Source organism: Eschrichtius robustus, chromosome 10 (assembly GCF_028021215.1).
Source record: "Eschrichtius robustus isolate mEscRob2 chromosome 10, mEscRob2.pri, whole genome shotgun sequence".
Classification (NCBI taxonomy): domain Eukaryota; kingdom Metazoa; phylum Chordata; class Mammalia; order Artiodactyla; family Eschrichtiidae; genus Eschrichtius; species Eschrichtius robustus.
Genome location: NC_090833.1, coordinates 7,238,491 through 7,256,238, shown reverse-complemented (window position 1 = coordinate 7,256,238; position 17,748 = coordinate 7,238,491). Strand labels below are relative to the sequence as shown.

Here is a 17,748-nt window from a genome sequence, read left to right as displayed (position 1 = left end):
CCCTGTTCGGGGAACTAAGATCCTGCATACCATGTGGCACAGCCAAAAAAAAAAAAAAAAAAAAAAAAATCCAGTTGAAGATTATGGATGGCCCCTAACATTGCAGACAGAGTCAACCCTACACGTTCTGACTCTGGAAACACACATATCACTTGCAAATTATTGCTGTGCTAAAACCAAATCTAAAGCAGATCATGCTGCTGGATTACTAAAATACAAGGGACAAAAGAACATGTTAAATTACACCATGGAGATGCAATTAACAAATTCAGACTGATGGAAACTCTATAGAACAAATGACCCTGTTTCTTCAACAAATAAAATGCAAGAGGAAAAAAAAGCCTGGGACTTCCCTGGTGGCGCAGTGGTTAAGAATCCACCTGCCAGTGCAGGGGACACGGGTTTGATCCTTGGTCTGGGAAGATCCCATATGCCGTGAAGCAATTAAGCCCGTGCAGCGCAACTACTGAGCCTGCACTCTAGAGCCTGCGAGCCACAACTATTGAGCCCGACTGCCACAACTACTGAAGCCCGTGTGCCTAGAGCCCGTGCTCTGCAACAAGAGAAGCCACCGCAAGGAGAAGCCCGCGCACTGCAACAAAGAGTAGCCCCTGCTCGCCACAACTAGAGAAAGCCCCCACGCAGCAACAAAGACACAACACAGCCAAAAAAAAAAAAGCCTGGAGCATTATAGATTAAAAGAGACTCAACAGACATAAATTAAAAAGTGAATGCCTTGAAAAGAATATAGCACAGGCAACTATATCCAATCTCCTGGGATAAACCATAATGGAAAGGAATATTAAAAAAGAATGTATAGGGACTTCCCTGGTTGTCCAGTAAGGGAAAATGCACACCAGGGAACCATGGAGTGTCTCAGTAAAAGGGTCTTAGAACTTATAATAGGACCTATATGGGAAAAGAATCTAAAAAAGAGTGGATACATATGTATATGTATAACTGAGTCACTTTGCTGCACAGCAGAAACTAACACAACATTGTCAGTCAACTGTATGCCAATAAAAATTTAAAACAAACAGACAATTCGCTCCTCAAAAAAAAAAAAAAAAGAACTAGTTTAGGATTTGGACTTTGGTGGGGTGATTTGGGTGAGGGTCCAAGGAAGCGGGACTTTGCTCTGGATTGGTGCTTTCAGAAGCAGGGATAATTTTATGGTTGGAGATCTCAATAATTTTATTTATAGGGAGGGCAGGCTAGAGTGAGACTAGTTATCATTGGTAAGGAAGCTGCAGTCCCTCGGATTAGCCAGGAGAGGGGTGTGCTTGGTATTGTGTGGCTTCAATAATATTCGGGTTTGTCTGTGTTTAGACATGATTACGGAGGGGTCTTGTTTTTGTCTTGATTCCTCAAGGTCACAGAGTGGCTTTGTCTGATGTCGATGTTCTGCGAAATTGTTCAAGTGCAACACAAGACCAAATCTGTAGGTGCCAGACAACTCCTGGACTCCAGATTCTGCTTTTCTTTTTCTAAATCCTCATACTAAGAATAAAATCCAAAGTCTTTACCACGTACCATGAGGCCGTATTAGATCAGATGTGAGGCCTCCTGTGCCAGGGCATTTCCTGCCACTGTCCCTTTTGCTTGCTGTCCCCTAGCCACACTCACCATTCCTGTCTGTTATTTGTTCTCCTCCTTATTCACTCTCCTTATCCTATAGCAGCGCCAGCAAACGTTTTCTGCATTGGGCCAGTGCAAATATTTTAGGCTTGGCAGGACAGAAAGTCTTTGTCGCAGCTTCTCAAGTCTGCTGCTGTAGTGGGAAAGCAACCTTAGACAACACATACACAAACAGGCGGCAGCAGTTTGCCCTGTGGCCTCACTTCTCCGATGGATCTAAGGAGAGGTGTTGATATTTCACTTTGCTCAGCTTTTTACTCATAAGGACAGAGTAACAACTTCTAAGCTCCTTATGTGCCGGACTGGAAACCAGAAGTCCAACATAACCTACCTGTTCACATCATTTCATAACTATCAGTACAACGCTCTAATTTTATTAGAGAGGGGAAATAAAAGGAGAGTAATTTATAAACCAATAATGGATATTTTAATATGTAAATGCTCAGGCTTGTCCACACTAGAAGATTCTAGGAAGTAGAGAGCTGTTGGCACCTGCTTATAGAAATAAGTCTGGCCTAAACTAGGCAACTCCCTAGCCTAGTCCCTTCTAAACCCCTCCCAACCTAGCCTCTTCCTCTAAGGTCTTTCAAAGCATTTCAGAGCCCTGAAAACTAGCCATCTGCCCAAAGGTGGGGCAATTCCTCCTCTGTTCCTCACTCCATCCTCAGCTTCTCCCAAGCATGTTCTCTGGCCAGGCCCTGGCGTAGCGCTGAGACTACAGTGTGGACCAGGCCTGGTGAGAGATGCCCACAAACACTGTCTCCTTCATTATCCAGCAACTATTTCCTGACAAGTGCAAAAATGTGTGTTATGGCTCGAATTGTGTCCTCCAAAAGGATATGTCCAAGTCCTAACCTCTGGTACCCGTGAATATGGCCTTATTTGGAAATAAGATATTTGAAGATGTAATCAATTTAAGACAAGGTCATACTGGATAAGAGTGGACCTTAATCCAATATAATTTGTGTCCTTATAAGAAGAGGAGAGGGGCTTCCCTGGTGGCGCAGTGGTTGAGAATCTGCCTGCCAATGCAGGGGACACGGGTTCGAGCCCTGGTCTGGGAGGATCCCACATGCCGCGGAGCAACTAGGCCTGTGAGCCACAATTACTGAGCCTGTGCGTCTGGAGCCTGTGCTCCGCAACAAGTGAGGCCGCGATAATGAGATGTCCGCGCACCGCGATGAAGAGTGGCCCCCACTTGCCGCAACTAGAGAAAGCCCTTGCACAGAAACGAAGACCCAACACAGCCATAAATAAATAAATAAATAAATAAATAAATAAATAAATAAATAAATAAATAATTAAAAAAAAAAAAAAGAAGAGGAGAAGAGACACAGACATACAGGGAGAAGGTCATGTGAAGATGAAGGCAGAGATTAGAGTAGAGCACCTACAAGCCAAGGAACACCAAGGATTGCTGGCAGCACCGAAGCTAAGAGAAAAGCGTGGGCCAGATTCTCCTCTGGAGCCTTCAGAGAAAGCATGGCCCCAATGACACATTGATTTTGGACTTCTGGTCTCCAGAACTGTGAGAGAATAAATTTCTGTTGTTTAAACCGCCCAGTTTGTGGTACTTTGCTGCGGACGACCAGGAAACATACAGTGGGACACTAGGGGGCGCTGGGGACACAGCCACCCGCATGCGGGAGCTAGGGAGGGCTCCTTGGAGGATGTGGCCTTCCACCTGAGTCCCAAAGGAGGGAAAAGGGTGCCAGGTGGTGCAAAGGCCCGTGGAACAGAGCTGAGAGATTCCAGGAGCTGGGAAGTCAGTCTGGCCAGAGATCACCCTCTAATTTCTCAGAATCGAGAGTAGTCCCTGGAAACCGGAAGTACTCCCTGATCCCTGTGGATCCAGAACCAGAGCTTGGAGCAACAAAGGGCAGTGTGATTATTATCTGAGGAGGGACATTCCACCATGTGTCATGTCAGGGGGTGGTTGTCGGCGTGCTTCAGCTTCCCTCAGCCAGAGGACAAGAGGCCCACGGCCGGGTCTGAGCCCAGTGCCGGTCATAGTGGGCGCCTTGTGACCACTGCGTGTTCTAGGGGGACCAACCATCCTGCTTGCCTGGGATTGAGGGGTTTCTCGGGATGCAGAACTTTCAGTGCTAAAACCAGGACCATCCTGAGCAAACGGGGACGGGTGGTCCCCTTAGATCGGCCAAATGTAGGGTTGGCTGCTCCCGTCCTGTGCCTGATGTCCTGCTGACTCCTCCAGATGGACTTAATCCTATGGGACCCCCCTTGACCATCTCCTGACCAGTTGGTTCAAAATCTGCGGGTGCCTGGTAGGCTGATCCTCTCTCTGACACGGTCGCCCACATCACTCCATGTCTATCATTTCTGTCCTTTCTCCTAAGGTGGCTACACCTCCTCTGCCCCAAATCATGCTTTCATCATCTCACCGATTACAGTGGTAGGAATAATATTAACACAACCAGCTCTAATTTGCTCACTTGGCACCAGGCACTGCAATAAAGACTATACTTATGTCATTGGACCCTTTCAACAGTCCTGGAAAGCAGGTGCTATCCTCACCTCCATTAATAGGCAAGGAAATTCGTAATAATGAAAAAATAATAACAAACACTCAAATGGAGCTCCTGAAGGTCGGGGGAGGGTCTGCATCCCTGGATACCCAGCAAATGGTAGAAACTCACACGGGAAAAGATCCCAGCTTGTGGCCCTTTCCTCTCCTCTGCCCCAATCTCAGCCCTTCACCCTCACTGCCAGCTCTCGGGAAAGGTGGTACCTTGGGGCTGGAGGTGGCCTGGGACACCTGGCTCCATGGAGGGCGAGGAGAGCCTGTGCTGGATGAGGACACGCTTAACCAGTCTCGCTGCCTCGGGGCTGGGGCTGGAAACCAGGATGGGGCTTTCACTGCAGAGCACTGCCAGGGCAGGGGGTGGTGTGTGTGTCCGGGTGAGTCTGTGGGCACGGGAGTGAGCATTACACTGCACCCTCTGTGGGGCAGATTTGTCCTGCCAAACCTTCGGTGCTCCCCTGGGATCAGGCACCAAGCAGACCCCTGAGGAGAGGATTAGAACACAGTCTTTGGGGTCACACAGACCTTGGCTGTGTGACCCAGGGCAAATCACTTCGCCTCTCTGAATGTCAGTTTCCCTGTCTATAAAATAAATAAAAATAAGATAATTCATGGAGGGACTTCTCTGGTGGTCCAGCAGTTACGACTCCGTGCTCCCAATGCAGGGGACCCAGGTTCGATCCCTGGTTAGGGAACTAGATCCCGCATGCCGCAACTAAAGATCCCACATGCCACAACTAAAAGATCCTGCACGCCACAACGAAATCCCATGTGCCGCAACGAAGATCTGGTGCAGCCAAGTAAATAAAAATAAAATAAATAATTATTACAAAAAAGAGATAATTCATGGAAAGCACTTCACTTAGTGCCTGGCACATAAAAGGTGACCATAAATGACAGATGTTTTTCTATGTTTGTTTTGGCCACACCACACAGCATGTGGGATCCTAGTTTCCCAACCAGGGATTGAACCTGTGCCCCCTGCAGTGGAAGTGTGGATTCTTAACCTGGTTACTGGACCACCAGGGAAGCCCCAGTGACAGATATTAATAATAGAGTGGGCACTTTTTGGAGCTAGATGTGTGTGAATTCACACATGCTCACTGGTGGGACTGACTTCTCCGTCAGATCTCCTCAGGAGGCTTAGTGCTAAGGGCCTGCGATAGTTTCAGGAGCCTATGAAAATGTTTTCATTTTAATTTATTTTAAAATAAGAAAAAAAGAGAATATAATAACAATGAATGTATAATAATGAATCCAGCCTGGATGCTATCTGTTCTTTACACCAACATAGTTGTAAAATATAATTTTTTTTTTTTGTAAAATATAATTTTTATTATTTTTTTTAATGGAGAAAGGGGCCCATGAAGTAAAAGTGAATAGGGTCCCTGAAAGTTTTAATGTGACTTTGAACATGGGTATATCTGTGTGTGGTTGTGAAGTCATGTGCAAATAAGAGTGTTTGAGGGAAGCGGGGGTGGGATGAATTGGGAGATTGGGACTGACATATATACACTACTATGTATAAAATAGATAACTAATGAGAACCTACTGTATAGCACAGGGAACTCTACTCAGTGCTCTGTGGTGACCTAAATGCGAAGGAAATCTAAAAAAGAGGGGATATGTGTATACGTATAACTGATTCACTTTGCTGTACAGCAGAAACTAATACAACACTGTAAAGCAACTATGCTCCAATAAAAATCAATTTAAAAAAAAAGAGTGTTTGCCCTTGAGCACTTGCACACGTCTCTGTCTGTGCTTGTGAGCATGTGGGCATCGTGGGGACAGTTTCCAGGAACTTGAAGGGGAGGGAGAAGCCACTGGGGGTCTGAGCCGAGGGCAGGAAGGGCACAGGTGGCCGCGTGGGCTGCCCTCACTAGCAACACTGCCTGAGGTCAAGGCAGGAGGGGAAGTGGGTGCTTGTTGTTCCTGAAGCTGCCAGCAGGGGGCATGAAAAGCCAGCCCGGTCTAGACTTCCGGCTAGCTGGCCCTGGGGCTCCACACGTTAGGACACAGGACAACTTTCGTGCCTCAAGAGGGGGCTGTGGCCTCACTTCATAGAGGAGGTCCACCGTGGGGAGCTTGCTGGTCCAGGCCCACCTCGAGGCAGGACTGCTGGCCTCCCAGTCCAGAGTTCTCCCACTGACTGGGCTGACCTAGAGACCTCCACAGGGACTCATTCATAAGCACCTGGGGGCTCTCACCGGGGACCCATTCAACTCATTCAAGGGCAGCCTTTCCCAGGCCACACCCATCTCCAACTCCCCATGTGCCTCATCCTTCATCTTCCAGGAAGCAGGTCTTCCCTGGACAACTCCTCTGTAGCCCTGAAGTCTATGCTAAGGGTAAGGACAATGGCCTTTTATTTTATTTTATTTTTTTTTTTTATTATTTTTATTTATGGCTGTGTTGGGTCTTCGCCTCTGTGCGAGGGCTTTCTCCAGTTGCGGCAAGCGGGGGCCACTCTTCATCGCGGTGCGCGGGCCTCTCACTATCGCGGCCTCTCTTCCTGCGGAGCACAGGCTCCAGACGCGCAGGCTCAGTAATTGTGGCCCACGGGCCCAGTTGCTCCGCGGCATGTGGGATCCTCCCAGACCAGGGTTTGAACCCGTGTCCCCTGCATTGGCAGGCAGACCCTCAACCACTGCGCCACCAGGGAAGCCCAATGGCCTTTTATTTACTGCACACTTTCTCTGTGCCAGGCTGCCTGCCGAGCACCTCACAGGGTCCATCACTTATTTATTTTTGAATTTTTGGATTTTATTTTATTTATTTTTTTATACAGCAGTTCTTATTAGTCATCCATTTTATACACATTAGTGTATACATGTCAATCCCAATCGCCCAATTCATCACACCACCAACCCCACCCGCGCCGCTTTCCCCCCTTGGTGTCCATACGTTTGTTCTCTACATCTGTGTCTCGATTTCTGCCCTGCAAACCGGCTCATCTGTACCATTTTTCTAGGTTCCACATATATGCGTTAATATACGATATTTGTTTTTTTCTTTCTGACTTACTTCACTCTGTATGACAGTCTCTAGATCCATCCACGTCTCAACAAATGACCCAATTTCGTTCCTTTTTATGGCTGAGTAATATTCTATTGTATATATGTACCACATCTTCTTTATCCATTCGTCTGTCGATGGGCATTTAGGTTGCTTCCATGACCTGGCTATTGTAAATAGTGCTGCAATGAACACTGGGGTGCATGTGTCTTTTTGAATTATGGTTTCCTCTGGGTATATGCCCAGTAGTGGGATTGCTGGATCATATGGTAATTCTATTTTTAGTTTTTTAAGGAACCTCCATACTGTTCTCCATAGTGGCTGTATCAATTTACATTCCCACCAACAGTGCAAGAGGGTTCCCTTTTCTCCACACAGGGCCCATCACTTTTAATCCCACCAGAAAGGTTCCATCAAGAGGCTAAGTCACACACCCAAGGCCACAGCTAGCATGTAGCAGAGCCGGAATTTGAACTCAGGACACTGACTTCAAAGCCTGTATTCACTGCCACTGTGGAGCAAGGGGAGGCTCTGAGCAGTGACACGACGGCCCCTTGGGCCACTGACCCCTACTTCCAGAAAGAGCCAAAGAAGCACAGACTGATAGATGTTCAAGGGGAAATGAGAGAATTTGGTCCAGTCACTCACATTTTACGGATGGGGATACTGATGACCAGGGAGGGGAACTCACCAGCCCAGATTCCAGTAGGACCATGTCACCTGAGTCACAATCCTGGCATTTTTCTCATCCTAGCAGGCTGCCTAGGACATTGTGCACATGGCCCAGAGGAAGCTGCTCAATAAACTTTTGTTGAATGAGAGAATTAATGTCCACTCTCCAACCAGACTGTGAGCTCCATTAGAACAAGGACTCTCCTCAGTTCATCTTTTTACTGTCAACATCTGGTTCAGGGACTTAGGTGCACACCTTTTTATCGCTTCAGCAAATATTTATCGAACTTCTGTTATGTGCTATGCCCTAGGTTAGCTGCCAGGCACACAAGGGTAAATAGGATACCTTCCTTTCCTTCAAGGTGTGCACACAGAATGAAGGAGACAAACAAGTAACCAGACCATTCTAATATAGTGTGAGCCTTAATATGCAAAGGATTCTTATAAATCAGTAACAAAAGCCCGACATCTCAATAGAAAAAAAAAAAGTGTGAAAAAGATATAAATTCACACAAAAAAGAAAATAGCCAATAAACTTGAAAAGATGCTGAACCTTGTCATAATTAACAAAATGCAAACTAAAATGAAACACTATTTTCTGCCTCTCAGGCAGAGAATAAGAAGATTGAGATCTACCAAGTCAACACTATGGTGCATTAAAAGTCATTGGTGTAACTTTTGGAGGGCAACTTAATAATAGTGACTTATATTACTCTTTGACTTAACACTTCATCTTCTAGAAGTTTCTTACAGGAATATTCATACATATACATAAAGAGGTATCCACCTGGATGATTAGTGCAGCATTGTGTGTGAGAGAGAAAAACCTGGAGACAATCTGATGTCCATCAGTTGGAGGCTGGTTCAATTTGTTATGATTTATCCATACAATGGAATATTGTGCAGCCACCAAAAGGAATGAGATCACCCCTAGCATTCTTACATAAAAAGATATTCAGGTTACACGAAAAATGTGTGTTGATTTCAAAACTTACTACAAAGCTACAGTAATCAAAACAGTGTGGCACTGGCATAAGGACAGAAATACAGACCAATGGAACAGAATTGAGAGCCCAGAAATAAACCCAAACATCTATGGCCAATTGATTTTTGACAAGGATGCCAAGACCATTCAATGGGGGAAAAATAATCTCTTCAACAAATGGTGGTAGGTGGACTTCCCTGGCAGTCCGGTGGTTAAGACTTTGCCTTCCAATACAGGAGGTGTGGGTTCGATCCCTGGTCGGGGAGCTAAGATCCCACATGCCTCGCGGCCAAAACACCAAACAGAAGCAAATTGTAACAAATTCAATAAAGAATTTAAAAATGGTCCACATCAAAAAAAAAAAAATCTTTAAAAAACAAAACAAAACAAATGGTGCTAGGACAACTGGATAGCCCCTCGCAAAAGAATAAAGCTGGACCTCTAGCTCACTCCATCTACAAAAATTAACTCAAAATGAAACGACCTTGATCACATTCTTGATGGTGTCCTTTATGCACAAAAGTTTTACATTTTTATGAAGTCCAAACATAGAATTACCTTATGACCCAGCAATTCCATTCCTAGGTATATACTGGAAAAAAATAAAAACATATGTCCACACAGAAACTTGTACATGAATGTTAATACCAGCATTATTCATAATAGTCAAACCGTGGAAACAACCCAAATGTCCTTCAACAGAAGAATGGGTAAATTAGGGTATATTCATACAATGGAATATTATTTAACCATAAAAAGGAACAACAGACATATTGATACATGGTACAATACAACTTGGATGAACCTCGAAAACATTATCCTAAGAAGTCAAGCACAAAATATCACCTATTGTATGATTACTTTTATAGGATATATCCAGAATAGGCAAATCCATAGAGTCAGAAAGCAGATTAGTAGTTACCAGGGCCTGGGAGGGGGAAATGTGGAGTGATTATTCAATGGGTGTTTTTCTGAGATAATGAAAACATTTTGAAACTAGAGGGAAGGGGTGGTTGCACAACACTGTGAATACACTAAATGCCACTGACCTGAACACTTTAAATGGTTAATTGTATGTTATGTGCATTTTACCTCAATTTTAAAAACGTATGGTAGGCAAAAAAGGCAGGTTGAAGACAATATACTCCATTTGCATTTTAAAATTATACAGATAGATACATATGTGGTGGTGCATGCATACACATACACATACACAGTCCTCACTTCCCACTGTACTGTGGGACTGTAAAAATGACCATGCAAGCTGAAATCATGCAAAGAGAACTTAATAATTAATGGGAAAAATTATGATTGTTCTGTGACCTTTCAAAGTTGTTGTTGAAGCATTAAAAACTCTTGATGGTCTGTTACACGTGTAGAGACAAATGAAAGCGTAGTAAAACTAATATTAAATTTAATACTTATTAAATTACTAGTGTAATTTAAATTAAAAACATTGGAATTCAAGAGTTTTCTTTCTTTATCAAAATGTATCAAGGACGATCCAGCAATCCCACTTCTGGGTATACATCCAAAGGAAGCGAAAACGCTATCTCAAAAGATATCTATACTCCCATGTTCATTGCAGCATTATTCATGAGAGTTAACATTTGGAAACAACCTAAGGGTCCGTTGATGGATGGATGGATAAAGAAAGTGTGGGGGGCTTCCCTGGTGGCGCAGTGGTTGAGAATCTGCCTGCCAATGCGGGGGACACGGGTTCGAGCCCTGGTCTGGGAGGATCCCACATGCCGCGGAGCGACTGGGCCCGTGAGCCACAACTACTGAGCCTGCGCGTCTGGAGCCTGTGCCCCGCAACGGGAGGGGCCGCGATAGTGAAAGGCCCGCGCACCGCGATGAAGAGTGGCCCCCGCTTGCCGCAACTAGAGAAGGCCCTCGCGCAGAAACGAAGACCCAACACAGCCAAAAATAAATAAATAAATAAATAAATTTTAAAAAATTAAAAAAAAAAAAAGAAAGTGTGGTATTTATGTATATACAATGGAGTATTATTCAGTCTTTAAAAAGAAGGAAATCCTGCCATTTGTGATGACATGGATGAAACTGGAATACATTATGCTAAATGAAATAAGCCCGAAAGAAAAAAGACAAATACTGCATGGTATCACTCATATGTGGAATCTGGAAAAAAAGAAAAAAGTCGATCTCAAAGAAACAGAGTGTAGAATAATGGTTGCCAGGTGCTTGGGGATGGGGGAAAATAGGGAGGGGTTGATAAAAGGGTACGAACTTTCAGTTATAAGATGAATGAGTCTGAGGATCTAACGTATAGCCTGGTGACTATAGTAGATAATACTGTATTGTATAATTGAAATTTGCTGAGAGAGTAGATCTTCTCCCTAAAAAAAGGGTAACTATGTGAGGTAATGGATGTGTCAATTAACTTGATTGTGGGAATCATTTCACAATGTATACATATATCAAATCATCACATTGTACACTTTAAATATATTACAGTTTTATCTGTCAATTATGTCTCAATAACTCTGGGGAAAATTATCAAGAGTAGTTTGACAGTGCTTGCCTTCTTCCTGTAGCGTAGCTTGAGATACAGAACGAGCATCTTTTCTATGCGTTGGTGAGTCATGATACTCCTTTCTAAGTTTAGATCAACTTAAAACATTTTATCCTTTGTACTTTCAATGTCATGAAATATATCTGGCAGTTCCTTTAATGTGATGTTTTTGCTGGCGTTACTTCCTCGGGACAACTTCATCCTTTTTGTCAGAACCACTCCCATTCATATGTCGATAGGTGTACCTTCACTAAGTTTCCCTGGCTGCATACCTAGAGTTTCTGGAATAGCAAATAGCTGTGGTGTCAACATTCCCAGAGCCAGCTATTTTTTAAATCACTCCATTTATCTTCAGTTCAAATTGCTCTTTCAGTGTTATCACTCTGCATTTCTGTGCTGCACTTTCATGTGTGTTGGCCAATTCCCTTTTTTGCTGATACACTTCTGTAAAATGTCACATGGGTTTATCACAGGGAGATGGGAGGCAACACAAGGACATGCTTTGCTGTCTGTGTAGGAACCAAATAACACGCATGCTGACCAATCAATGACAGGCTTTGAAAGAAGTGATGTAATTGGTCACTGGCCATTATGCATCTATCATTTCCAAAGCGATTTGTGGATGGAAGAGCTAGCAGCAAAGTCCATACTTAATGCAATTACTCATAGTTAACATAACATGGCAACTGAAGTTTGAACCGTGTTATTGAGGGACTGGTGTTATTTAACTAAACCGTGGTATCTGAAAATCATATAAAGCAAGTACTGCCTAATTATATACGGTATATGTTTGTGCATGAATTATTAACAGTGGCTCTCCCTGGGATTGGCTTGGGGGGGTCTTATAAACTTCCATGCAGTTTTTTTGTTTTTTTTTAATGAGGCTGTGAAGTTCTGGAATCAGACTGTGGACTGAAGTCATTTACTAGCTGTGTGACTTCTGGAAAATTACTAACCCTTTCTGAGAATCATTTTTGAAGTGAGAATAATGATAGTTCCTGCCCCATGAGTTGCAGTGAGAAGTCAATGAGATAACACATGAAAACCGCTTAGCCTGGTGCTGGGCAAGGAGTCAGTGTTCCACAAATGTCATCATTGTTATTGTTATTACTAAAATTTAGTCTGAGAAGTGCTGCAATGCAGGCACCTCTCGGGAGGCCAACCCTGCCTGGAGAAGGGAGCAGAGATGCACCAGGTGACCTTTAGGACACCTTCCTGTGCAGCCTCCCAGGCATCTAAGGTCACAGGTTTCCTTGCTGCCAGGTGAGGGGCTGGCGCCCAGCGGTCAGTGCCCTGCCTAACACACGCCTCCATCAATCCGGGCAGCTATTGGCCACCTTCTCAGCCAGAAGGCACCACGACTAGTGAACAGCAGGTGGGTGACCCCTCGGGACACGCCTCAGCGACCAGTACTCTGGCGGCTGATGTAAGCTACACCTCCCGCTGGGTACAGCCAGCATTGAGACGGGATAAAGTCCAAAGCCTCCCTAGTCTGGCCTTTGGAGCTGGCCTGAATCCAGACTCTGCAGCTTCCATGTTCTCTCCTCTTCCAGATGTACGAATCCTTTGCTCTTGAATAGACGTTGCCCATCTTTGCTCAAGCTGTGCCCTGCCTGACATGCCCTTTAATCTGATCCCCCTGGCAGGGCTGAGCCCCAGCTCCGCCTCCTCTCTGAAGCCTTCTGGGTCGGCCTGGGCCTTCCTCTGAACTCAGAGCACCTACTATGCACCTGCTCCCCTGTGCTAAACTCTCATCTTCACAGCAGCCTATAGGAAGGCATCATTGTCCCTATTTTGCTCAAGAGGAGAATGAACAAAGCTTACTCAGCTGAGAGAGCCTGAGCCGGGATTCAAACCCTGGTTCGTCTATTTCCAAAGTCTAAACTCTTCCCCTTCAAATCCTTCTTTCAGGAGGTGGGTGCTGCTGCCTCTATCAGCTCAGGAGCCCATCAATCCCTGGGGACAGGAGCCACGCCTACAGGAGCCCATCAGTCCCTGGGGACAGGAGCCACGCCTACAGGAGCTCATCAGTCCCTGGGGACAGGAGCCACACCTTTTCCAGCTTCCACCCTGCATGGCAGCTTGCAAGGACAGGCAAGGTGATTTTGGCTTTGCAGCCTAGCCCCACATCACCTAAGCCAATTCTGTGCAGTGAGGATATTTGGTTTTATTTATTTATTTATTAAAAAAATTTTTTTTTCAATTTTTTGGCCGTGCTCACAGCATGTAGGATCTTAGTTCCCTGACCAGGGATTGAATCCGGGCCCCGTGCAGTGGAAGGGCAGAGTCTTAACCACCGAACGGCCAGGGAAGTGCCAAGGATATCTGGTTTTAGTGTTTCTCAATAGCGGCACACTTGGTATTTGGGCTGAGTCAGTTCTTTACCGGGCAGGTTTACACAGTGCCTAGAAGGATGTTTAGCACAACTGGGCTCAAAATGTCAGAAGCCCCCTCCCCCTCCAGTTACTGAGAAAACACAAACCATGGCACATCTGGAGAAGAGGCCTGGGAGGGGGTACCATGCCCAGGCAAGACCAGTCTGTTACACGAAAAACCACAGAAGATGAAAGCTTGGAGTTGGAACTTGGACTTGGATAAAATGGTCCCAGCTCCACTCCACTAGCTATAGGATCTTAGTCGTGCCATACCAGGGTCAGCTTCCTCATCTGTACAGTGGGGACAATAATAATGCAATCACCCCCAGAAAGCATGTAGCATAGGTCCTGGCCTACTTAACCCGTCAACGACAATAAGCTAGTAACATTTAAAACTATGAGACTTTCCATAAGGGCTTCCCTGGTGGCACAGTGGTTAAGAATCTGCCTGCCAATGCAGGGGACACGGGTTCGAGCCCTGTTCAGGGACGATCCCACATGCCACGGAGCACCTAGGCTTGTGTGCCACAACTACTGAGCCTGCGCTCTAGTGCCCGAAAGCCACAACTACTGAGCCCGCGTGCCACAACTACTGAGCCTGCACGCCACAACTACTGAAGCCCACGCGCCTAGAGCCCATGCTCCACAACAAAAGAAGCCACGGCAATGAGAAGCCCGCGCACCGCAAGGAAGAGTAGCTCCCGCTCGCCGCAACTAGAGAAAGCCCGCGCGCAGCAATGGAGACCCAATACAGCCAAAAATAAATAAATTAAATAAATAAATTTATTTTTTAAAAAAAGGAATGCAAGAAACAAAAGAAGCAAAACTAAAAAAAAAAAAGACTTTCCATAAAAATTAGTTAACCAAAGAGGACAACAAAATCTCTTGCAGATAACGAATCCTGATTTTTCTGTTTGTTTGTTTTGGATCTAAAAACACAGAGTCCCTCCCTACAAGACAAGTGTTTGGTGAAAACTTGTCAAGTCAATGGTTCTGCCCCAAGGGAGGTGACAGCCTGTCTGGGGAGCCCTAACAAGTACACTGACTTAGACACAGTTCCCCTTGGCTTTGGAATTGGCAAAAGAGAGAGAAATGGCTTCTGGAGCCCAGATTGCAGGTTCTGGGCCAGAGGGGTTGGCAGGTGGGGATCCTAAGTTAGATACACAGTAGGAAGGCCACTCCTTTTTCCTCCTGGCACAGGATCCAGATCCAGAATCGGAATCTTACTCTTTAGGGCAGTTTTACACATGCAAGACAAAACAATATATGTATATATATTTAGTGCCTGGCAGGAAGATTAGAGAGAGTCATATCAGTTTTACAGGTGGAAAAACTCTCAGAGTGGGGAAATGACTTACCCAAAGTGAAAGTCTTAGAAAAGCACAGAAGGACCCCAGCTGTGAATCCAAAGCTTGTATCACTGTCCAAGAATGAGGAAGTGAGATGAGGGTTTGGGAAATATTTCAGGGAGCTGGCAGTGCCATCTGAGAGTGGGATGTGGCCCCAGGTCTGTTAGGGCAGGAGCGACGGTGATTCCTCGCTTGCTGCAGCTGGAGTGACTTTGGCCTGCTGGCTGCAGAAGCGGGGGTGTGCATGCCCAGCTGGATGTCCCAGCACACAGGTAACCTGATAACCCCAGTGGGCACAGATGGCCAGGGAGACAGGAGGGACATTCCTGTGTTGACACACCTTTGTTCACATGGGCAGAGTTTCTACGTCAGTCAGCAAGTGGGCTGCCACTCTGGGGGCCGAATGAATGGGGGGAGGGGGCATCAGTGTGAAGGACTTCCTCACTGCTAACTCTCCTGTGTTCCTTTGTTGCCTCCATCTGGATTATGAAATCAGGGAGTCCTACCCTTTGGGGATGCAGAAGGTTAAGTGTGGCCTGGAGGGTGGGAAGCCACAGATGTTGCCATGAGGAGACATTCTCTAGGAGGAAAGAGCAATTCAGGCAGAAGCCAGACTGATCATTTCTAACCTGCATAGTCTCTGATCATGTCAGTTATCTTCAGGCATGAGGGCGTCTATGCTCCAGTCTCCAGCTTCATCATTTCTCCTCCCAGATATCTTATGCATCTTTCAGTCACAGATTAAAAGTTGCCTCCTCTGAGAAGCCCTCTGTGACTCCACCCGGGCTGGACTAGGGGCTGGACTAGGTGCTACCTCCTCTGTGCTCCCAAGGCCTGAGCTCCTGCTCACCCACCACAGTGCTCATCACAGGTGCTAACTGCTGGGTTGTCTGTTGCCCTGACCAGACTCCAAGGACAGGAACTGTGTGTCTGTCCTGTTTTCCATCAGCTCCTCAGCCTCTGGCAGCTCAACTAGCCCATCTGAGGCATCTCAAAGAATTAGTGCTGATGATCCCAGGAGGCTGAGGGAGAGACCAAGGAGCTCAACAACCTCTCCAGAAGTGGGGGAGTGAGGACTTGTGGGGACCCCCTTTGGGCAACTTTTTTTAAATTGAAGTACAGTTGATTTACAATGTTGTGATGGGCAACTTTCTTAACTTCTCTGTACTTCACCTATGGACCTGTAAAATGGAGCTAGTCTGCATGTAAAGCACAAAGTAGGACACGAGGGAGCGCTCAGTGTCAGTGACTGTAGTTAGTTCTACAGGAGGGGACATGGAGGCTCAGGGAAGTACATGCCAGGTCCAGAGTCTCAAGGCTGGAAAGGGTTCTGGCCTCCAATGTGTGCCTCTCTTCATTTTGCACTGCTGGTTGTCTCCTGTCTGTTCCACTTGCTCAGTCAATAAACAGCCAAGAAATAGCTGCTGGATGCCTGCTGGGTGCCAGGTCCCAAGCGGAGTGTTGCATGGTTGATAACAAAAAAGCTTCTCAGGAGGGAGTGGGATGAGCAAGAATGGTGGGCATTAGCATAACATCCTCCCTGGCTCAAATTCCAGCTTTTCCACTGCCTGGCTATGAGATATTACTAAGGTCCCTAATCTCTGAGACTGTTTCCTCCTCTAATAATGGGGAAGTACAAGACCTCCCAGCAGGAGAGCTGAAACCAGGCACTGGTCAGCTAGACAAATGGGAGCCAGTTATTATCTGCAGCATCCCACTTTATTTTTAACCAACCTGTGTGCTTGGTAGTACATTCTTCCCCCTTGTCCGGGCACCCACGACTCCGGTTCTCCTGTCGGAGGCCACCACAGTTAACAACTCGTGCATCTCACCAGCCGGCTGGTGCACACACCGGCAGACACCCATGCCCCCACACACGTTCTTTCACACAAACGGTAGCACTGATCAGCGCTGTTCTTATCGCCCCTTCCCTTTTCCATCTACGGTATCTTGGAAGTGGTCCCATATTAGTGCATATTGAACATTTTTCTTTTTAGCGGCTGCATAGTATTCCATTGTATGGATTCTCTTTTGGCGTGCTTGCCGTTACTATTATCAATCTGGGAACTCCGAGGACTCGGGATCCCTAGAGCTGTCGAGCTGGAGTCCGGCACCCGGTTCCAGCCCCGGCTCTGCTCAGAATTCGCCCAGTCGCCTTGGGCTCCCTCTTCCCCACCGGTACCGTAAGATTGCGGGGGTGGGGGTGGGGCGGGGGATGGGGGTGCAGAGAGGACCAGCCTGGCGGGTCCCACTGTCCGAGTGCGGGTCGGCGAGTAGCGCCCGCAACAGCTCCCGGCTGGGTCAACCTTTCAGCGTAGCCACTCCGCTATATCAGAAGCACCAAACGCAGCGAGTAGTCTCGACCTCGGAACCGGTTTCCAGGCCCTCCCGCCTCGGCACCTGACCTCGGGGCAGCAACGCTCAGGCGCCAGCTACTCACCCCTGCCTCGGCCGCTTCACCCTTCGTCCCCAGGCGCCGAAGGTTACAGCCGTCCCTGTCCCTTTAAGGGGGACGAGCGCGGGATCCGCTATTTCCGCCTCAAAGCAACATGGCGCCTGCAGGGAGAGGGTGCCTGCTTGAAGAGAGCTCCCCTCAAAAAGATGGCAACGCCCTGGTAGCCCGTTCGCGCCCG

At 46.5% G+C, this 17,748-nt stretch overlaps 1 protein-coding gene across 6 annotated transcripts in view; it reads right to left on the bottom strand.

Annotated features, from left to right (window-relative positions):
* Window positions 1-17,697, bottom strand: part of KYAT1 (kynurenine aminotransferase 1) — a 31,156-nt gene extending 13,459 nt beyond the window's left edge. For 4 of the 6 annotated variants that reach the window (XM_068551935.1, XM_068551940.1, XM_068551937.1 and 1 more), the window contains exon 1: window positions 17,556-17,697. The gene's annotated coding sequence lies outside the window, so the exon portion shown is untranslated. Of the gene's footprint in view, window positions 1-16,849; window positions 16,884-17,555 lie in introns of those variants that run through there. The other 2 variants (XM_068551936.1, XM_068551942.1) reach the window with 2 other exon arrangements.
* Between the last annotated feature and the right edge of the window lie 51 nt (window positions 17,698-17,748).